The sequence below is a fragment of the Pseudochaenichthys georgianus genome, chromosome 7 (assembly GCF_902827115.2).
Source record: "Pseudochaenichthys georgianus chromosome 7, fPseGeo1.2, whole genome shotgun sequence".
Taxonomy (NCBI): Eukaryota; Metazoa; Chordata; class Actinopteri; order Perciformes; family Channichthyidae; genus Pseudochaenichthys; species Pseudochaenichthys georgianus.
This window is the reverse complement of record NC_047509.1, coordinates 13,696,739-13,704,941: the sequence shown is the minus strand read 5'-3', so window position 1 is coordinate 13,704,941 and position 8,203 is coordinate 13,696,739.

Sequence of the window (8,203 nt, the reverse complement as noted above, 5' to 3'; positions counted from 1 at the left end):
TTATTGTACTTGGCCCGAAGAATCTACGAAACAAATTATCTAAAGATATACTAACTATGGATGGCATTAATTTGGCCTCCAGTGAGACTGGAAGGAATCTTGGTGTTATATTTGATCAGGATTGATCCTTTAACGCCCACATAAAATCAATTTCAAGGACCGCCTACTTCCATCTATACGTAACATTGCAAAAATCAGGCATATGCAGGCTATAGCCCACTTACTATATAGAGAGGCGAAGTCACGCCCATCTACTTCCGGCCCATGGGACCCCGGAAGCGAAACATTTACATTGAATTCAATGGAGAGAGAAAACGTATCTTTTGATCCCGTTTGAATTGTGCCACGAACTACACATATGATGTTTGTCAATCTTAAACAATAAGTTCCATGTCAAAAAAGTCACATTTTGTCGGAAAACTGTTGAAATATAAGACTATGAAAAATACGCGACTACAAAGACTACAAATCCCAAATCCCATTCTGGCTCGCGTAAGTGATGTCACAGGCGATAATGCTCCAAGTGGTTGCGACTCGTAATTAAAGCGAAGAAGAAGAAGAAGAAGATCTCATAACTGATTTATTCCCTCCAATAAATAGATTGCTAAAAATAAATTCACTTTTACAAGATGCCTGTGTGCTTTGTACCAGGTTGTAATCACATAAGTGATCATACTTATAGATCATAGCTCGTTCTATCACTTCCCGTCTGATGAAAGGACCAGGAGTCGTTGGATCAGACATATCAGGTAATACACATGTTTTGCATGGAACATAGTCAAGTTAGCTACATAGCTAGTAGCGAGCACGTTAGTTAGCATCACATTACTTAGCCTTGTCATTTGTATTAGCCTTAACATGAAGTAACCCCAAATGTTAAACAGTAAGAGTAGTCATGATGGTAAGTATTTTGTGAAACATGTGAAGAGGAGCCTATCGCCCCCTCCACCAGGTGCTAAGGGGGCGGGAGGTAGGCTAACGGTACATTAGCATCTGCGATCTTTTCTACTTAATGCTATCTGCTCAAATGGTTAACATTGAACATTAAAAGATCAGGCCGTTCAGGGAGAGTCGAAGGAAGGAAGGAAGGAAGGCAGGCAGGCAGCTTTGCATGACATTTATTTATTTATAGAAGGACCATGCATACAAAAACATTAATCTCAGCAAAGAGAAGAGATGCAATATGCCAGATTATAGCTAATAGCTAATTTCCATCTGTGGTCCATTCTTCTGGATGTGTTTCATTGTGATGATAGTGAGTCAATCTGTTTGTTGGAAAGACAGTAGTTGAGTGATTACTGATAGAACATTATTAAAAGAGATAATTATTCAAAGTGTTGTTACTTTAAAGTGTTGTTACTGACCTTTTTCTCTTTTATTTTCTTTACCTCACCTGTAACTGCTGAGACCCTGAGGAACATGCACACTGGACTGACCTGCTCTGGCAACCTGATTTCCACTGTACGTAATAGTATTTGGTTATGGTATATTATTTATATACATCAAAGGCACAATGCACCCCCCAGAGACACACATGTATTGAGTGTGATATTTTGCATAGGTCAAGTGAAATCATCTTTACATACTAGAAAACTGTAGGAGCGGCAACTTGTTTTGAAATTGAATTTTTAATATCCGATAATAAAGTTGATGTTTTCTTTATTCTTCTCAGCTCCATCCATCACCATGCTCTGTTCCTGCAGGTCCTGCTTGCTAATCAATGCTTTATTTTTTTACACAATTACAAATAAAGTCAATGTATTGTATGACATGAAGTTGTGCTTCATTCGGAGTCAATAATAAATTCATTCTGCCTTCAACTGCACAATGATTGTGGACTGCACCGACATCCATGTAGCTACCCCCCCAGTAAGATGAACCAAGCAAAGAGGGTCGCCATCATGCCTAAGGACATCCAGCTGGCCCGCATCCGCGAGAGAGGGCTTAAACTGACCTGAGACCAGCACACCCAAACACAACGGCTCTTTTAAGAGCCACCTACAGTTTCAAAGAGTTGCAATCCTACATTATTATAATTATTAAACTGGTGCATGTATCACTTAGTTTACTGAACCGTGATGAATGAAAGAAATGAGTGAGGTAGTGGTTTAAAGAAGTTACAAAGACATTAATATATGAGTAACAGGTCAGTGTAAACACAAGCTTCTGTCAATTATGGATCACTCAAACTATTTATATAAAAATATGTAATAAAGTTCTAAAACAAGTATTCGGTATATTCCTTGATAGCTTTTGGAGAAGGTTGTTTTTAAGTTTACTAAAATCTATCGTTTCAACTGTTTCACTTTATAAAAAGGAACAGGTGAGTAGAGCATCATTGAGTTTCTTATTCTGTCAGTAAATTATCCAAATGAAATGTTTATCATTATTTTATTCAACCCTAAACAAATTGATTGTACCTTTTTAATAATGACCTTACATGGTTAAGTTAAATTAACTTCAGAAAATCAAATCTGTTCTGAGAAAAAACTAATAAATGTTTAAAGATAGGAACTTGCCATCCCACTGAAAAACAGTCCGTAGAGATTTAAAGGCGTAGTTGTAGTTCAGTCCAATGTTTCATTTGGATTCATTTCTCCAACAGTCAACTATTTTCATAAAGAATATATATATCTTTCAAAGTCAACTTTATTGTCAATCTTACTCAGTTTGTGTTTATAGACAGAGAGATCAAAAAGACTTTTAAATCAAATAAAATTATACAATTTACAGATATGTATACAAATATATATATATATATATATCCTATATAATGATGGTGGACACTTCACCTCCAGCAGGGCAGATGGCTGCACAAGTCCATCGGGGGATGCTCCCAAAACACCGACTCACTCACAAAGAGACCAGACTCGAACACTGTCTCCTGATAGGCCTGCACAAAAGCCTTCACCCCTTCGGCCTCGTTTACAACCCCCCAGTTGACAGCCATGACTCCGTCCAAGTTGTACCCCCCGAGCACCCTCTTCATGAGGGACGCGCATGGAGTGGATGAAAGTCCCGACCGCAGCACAGCACCAAACTTGCTGGCTGTCAACCTGCCCCGCCTGTGTAACTGCCACTGAGGATTTGTCCGCTGTCCTCCGGTGGCTGTCTGGATGGCAGCTTGCTGGTCTCTGCTCAGTCGCATTGAGGCAAGAATTGCCTCAAGCCCCGACCCCCATGCCCCTTCACCAGCTCCGGCACGGTGACAATGGCCTGATGTTCAGGCCGCGGCTCTGGCTCAGGTGACAAAAGCCATGCCATGCCACACTGTGCGCCCCTCAGTGCAGACCTGAACCAGTCTACATCCTGAGTGGCGATGTCTCTGGCCAGTGGGTTGTATGTCTCCTCTCACTGTTGGTAAAGTTGAGACACCGGCTGGACTACTTTGGAAGTGCCAGGCTTCCTCCACTGGCACTCAACATCTGTGGAGCTGATCTGCCACATGGCACATATTGCCAATGCTGCAGCGTGGCTGCATTTGTACATCCCCCGTGCACAATCACAGACAGCGCTCTGCATCGCGCCATCGTCTCCCATGCAGATCTGTAAAAATAAAGTAAGTACCATGTTTGTTAGCATGCTATAATAGATTGAATGAGCAATAATACAAGGATGGTCCGGATCTGGGGGTGGGAGGGGTTATTTTTCCATAGTTTTGTCTGATTGTTGTTATTGTTTGTTTTTTCTGTATTTTTTGTAATGTGCGTTGTACTGGTTGTGATTGTACATTGTATTTTTCTAAATGTGTATGAATACATTTTTGAAAAACATTTGATCAACAATAAAAAAGGACTTGGTCAGGATCTAGACTCAGTGTGTAGTTTATTAATTAATCAATGCTCTCTACATTAGGAAAACACATACCAGAGTACCCGAGGGAGTCACACACAGCTGTGCCTAGATAACCAAACAAATTGACAAGATAACCAAAACCATGCCCGGCGCCGTGGGAGGGCCAGGGAGGGCCAGGCCCTCCCATTTGACATTCCTGCCCTCCCCCAATAAACACGTTTTTAAAAATTATTTATAACATTTAATTTTTTTTAAAACATTTGTATTTTAAATGTTTTAAATTATAAATAAACTGTGAACTTTTATGCTACGATGTATGTGATGTCAGATAGTAACTACAAAAAAAATCGCAGGCTACGTCAAATAAATTCTGTTGTAATTTGTGATTAGTCCACATTTAGACCAATCACAGCGTCAAACTCTGCCGCCAATTCTGGATTTGTTTATTGTGCATTCTGTAGACTCCCATTTCTGTTTGAATTACAAAATGGACATCAGAAATTGGCTTAAAAGATCTAAGAATGTATTCAAACGAAATAGCGATGAAATAACTGCAGCCGATGGTGCTGCTGGCGACCTGCACCCAGGGCCGCCTTAATGCACGGGCTGACCTGGGCTGAAGCCCAGGGGCCTACGGAGATCAGGGGCCTATCATGAGCCAATAATAAAAAATTCAAAAAAAAAAATTATTTAATTTTTTTTTTATTTATTTCGGATGTTTTTTGTTTTTTTTTAAATAAACAAAGTCTTGGCTTTCAGCATATGACACTTTTATTTCCAAAATCACACGATAAATACATTTTTGAATCTTGTAAAGGGAAGATGACAGCTCTCAATCGCCACTCACTTCCCCTCCCTCCGCTGAAATTATGAATGTAAGGCGTATAGTAATCATAGATAACACGGCAGGGTCCGTTACAGTTTGTTTTCATCTGGTTTCAAATAAACAAAGTCTTGACTTTCAGAATATTAAACTTGTTTCAGCAAATTCAGATGATAAATACAACTTTGAAGCTTTGGCATAATTACAAGCGGAGAACGGAGTAACTTGACGTCACAGCAGGCATAACAACAGCCGGTGTTTCTCCTGAGTGTTTTCCCCGGGAAACACCACACACACACACACACACACACACACACACACACACACACACACACACACACACACACACACACACACACACACACACACACACACACACACACACACACACACACACACACACACACACACACACACACACACACACACACACACACACACACACACACACACACACACACACACACACACACACACACACACACACACACACACACACACACACACACACACACACACACACACACACACACACACACACACACACACACACACACACGAGCTTCCCCCAGAACAGTCAGTGGGCACCACTTAACAGCCAATCAGAATGAGAATATGTTTCACATGAGACTTATTCAAATTGCGAGTGATTGAGTGACAGATGAAGGTTGTTTAGGAGAAAATGTCGGAGAAGAAAAAGTTTGAGAGTGGCGCTCGGAAAAGGAAATTGTTGAGGGAAAAGGAGTTTCGAGACAAGCAGCTATTACAAAACATGTCGAAGCTTCCAGGTTCTTTTAAACCTGTAGGCCAGGATGAGGAGGAAGGACAGATGAATTCTGTCCGAGCGGCAGCGGTGCCGGCCGCGAGGCCTCGGAGCCAAGTAGGCCGTCTGGTTCTGATAGTGATGGAGTAGCGGGAGAGGAAAAACAGACAGGAAGGACATTATCTGTTGGAGGAGATGGAGAGGACGACGAGGACTTGCTACGTGGAGGGGAGCCAACGGCAACCGGACAGATACATGAGGGAGGCCCGATACGTCACTCATCTGGAGGAGAGGACCAGGCGCGCGTAGAGCAGAGTGGAGAAGTGCGATCACAGAGCCTGCCGAGGCTATAAATTACTTTTTGTTGTTTTTGTTGTTTAAATAGGGCCTACAAAACCTGCCATCAGCCCCAGGGCCTGATGGCAGATTAAGGCGGGCTTGCCTGCACCTGCCGCTGCAGCAGCACGCCTTAATGTCACAAGCTGGACCTCGGCAAACCCCGGGGCTGAGTTAGCGAGCCCAAGCCTTGACTCATCAAGGCGGCCGCCACCAACGCTGTCCTCCGAGGCACAGCTCCTTGTGCCCCTACCATCACCACCTGCGTTGCCACACCCTGTACTACACCCGCCAGCAGCAGCAGCGGCAGCATCCTCCTCCTCCTCCTCCTGCTCCGTGCCGGTGCCTCCACTACAGACGCTACCTCGCAGCACATCAACAGGTACTATTGGGCCAGCAACCGCTCAAAGACCAACAGCCCCAGATGATCTTGGGGTTAATAAACCCAGCCAGGTGAAACTGGATCGTTATCCAGAGAGATTGTTTTCAGGGAAGAAGCGCACTTTTGCCGCTGCATGGTACAACAGACCATGGCTTGAAGATTCGTTAAAAGCAGACGCAGCCTTTTGTTTCCCCTGTAGACAGTTTAAAGTGAATAGGCCTACGTCTTCATCTGATGCGGCTTTTACTGTCAAAGGTGTTTGCCACTGGAAACACGCATTACAGACTGATAAAGGACTGCTAAGGCATGCCACATCAAAAGAACACATTTCATGTGAGAGTTTGTGGAGAGAGAGACAGATATGTGAGGAAACAAATAAGGAAATTAGTACTTTGGTGCACACAGATCAGCTGCACGGAGCCGTTAATACGTGTCAGCTGTCGTTGATATGATAGCTTTTTTAGCTGTCAACCAACTCCCTCTCAGAGGTGACCACGATGCACTCCACAGCATGTCCGAGTCAGGCAGTGGGCTCTTCCTATTGCTGTTTGAGTATACGCTGCAGTACAAAGATGCAGAGTTGGCCAAAATAATGGAAAGCATTCCCCACAGAGCAACATACACCTCTCACGACATGCAAAATGCCATCATAGAAATAATGAGCACCTTAGTGACTGAGCATATTGTCGAAGAGATGGGGGATGCAGTGTATTGTGCAGTGCAGTGCAGTGCAGTGCAGTGTACAGGACAACACATCCTCACTCCCAGGTCGGCCTATGTTGACGTTATGTCAAGTCCCCTGCCGGCTTTTTCCAACGCAAGGGGGGGGGGGGGGCTTAGCGTCCATTTTCAACGCAAGGGGGGGGGCCTTAGCGTCCATTTTCAACGCAAGGGGGGGGGGGCCTTAGCGTCCATTTTCAGCTTTCCGGGATGTCCATGTGCTTCTATGGACGCTCATGGAAGCACGGCATTCATTTGTGTCGACTGCCCTTAAAGGCAATGTGAGCGTCCATTCTCATTGGATAGCGGAGAATTGTACACCCGGAAGTAAATATTCCCCTTACTGACGATTGATTTTACAGTGATATCTGCACTACTCATCGACTAAAAAACACCAGATTATCCTTGTTAATTACACAACATTGATTGGTTTAAATTGTGTGCAATGCTTTTGTATTTTTCCCCTTCGATTCGGAGAAACAAATCTTTTTTCGGAGTAAATGATGGCAGAAGACACTACACTACCCAGAATCCCCAGCTATCATTTCTCCCTGCAGAAAAAGAAAACATGGCCGAACTTCGTTTTATTCTGGGTGTAAAATGCCTATTTTAAAGTTAGTTTGGCCATTAAAATGCGTTTTGATGTCATTTGATGCGAGAAATATGAGTTGTTATTTCAGATTATGTGTGCAGTGGATGTACATGATCTTTAGTTTGCTAGTTATTACGAAGATTACTTCAGGAAATTGCGTCCAACGTTTTCATTGTTACCAAGGTGGTTGCTAGGGACGCTGCTATCGATATTATTTCTGTTATGTTGTGTAACTGTTTAATGGTGTTATCTTTATTGCTACCCCCTTCCCCGTCAATGTATAGTGTTGGTCCACAGCGCAAACATATTAGTTAACAAAATCCGCATCTAAAGATACGTTATTTCCCCCTGTGCAATTCCAGTCTCACATCTCACAGCACATCGTCATTAACAAATACCGGAAACAGACCGAAAACGTTTAAAGAAAATAAAATAATACCTTATTCCGAGTGTGCTTGCTTTTCTCTTTGAAAGTCATCACATAACGGCATTGTAATACACGGTTCGGCTGCATTAAATATTACATATCTGACGTAGTTCTGTATTTATAGAGCCCTGATGAGAAGACAAACATGAGGAACTGAAAACGTGACGTGGATCATAAATATATCAGCCATTAAACAACATCTTACATTTCTTTTCACACAATACGTCTCTTTGCCGTATCAACACTAATTCGGCTCACTTTTAAATTTGATCCAATTGGTAGATAGGCTGTATTTACACCATAAAGGTGCACAGATGATATAAAGAGACACCTGGTGGTTAAAGCATGTTATTGAATTTCATTAT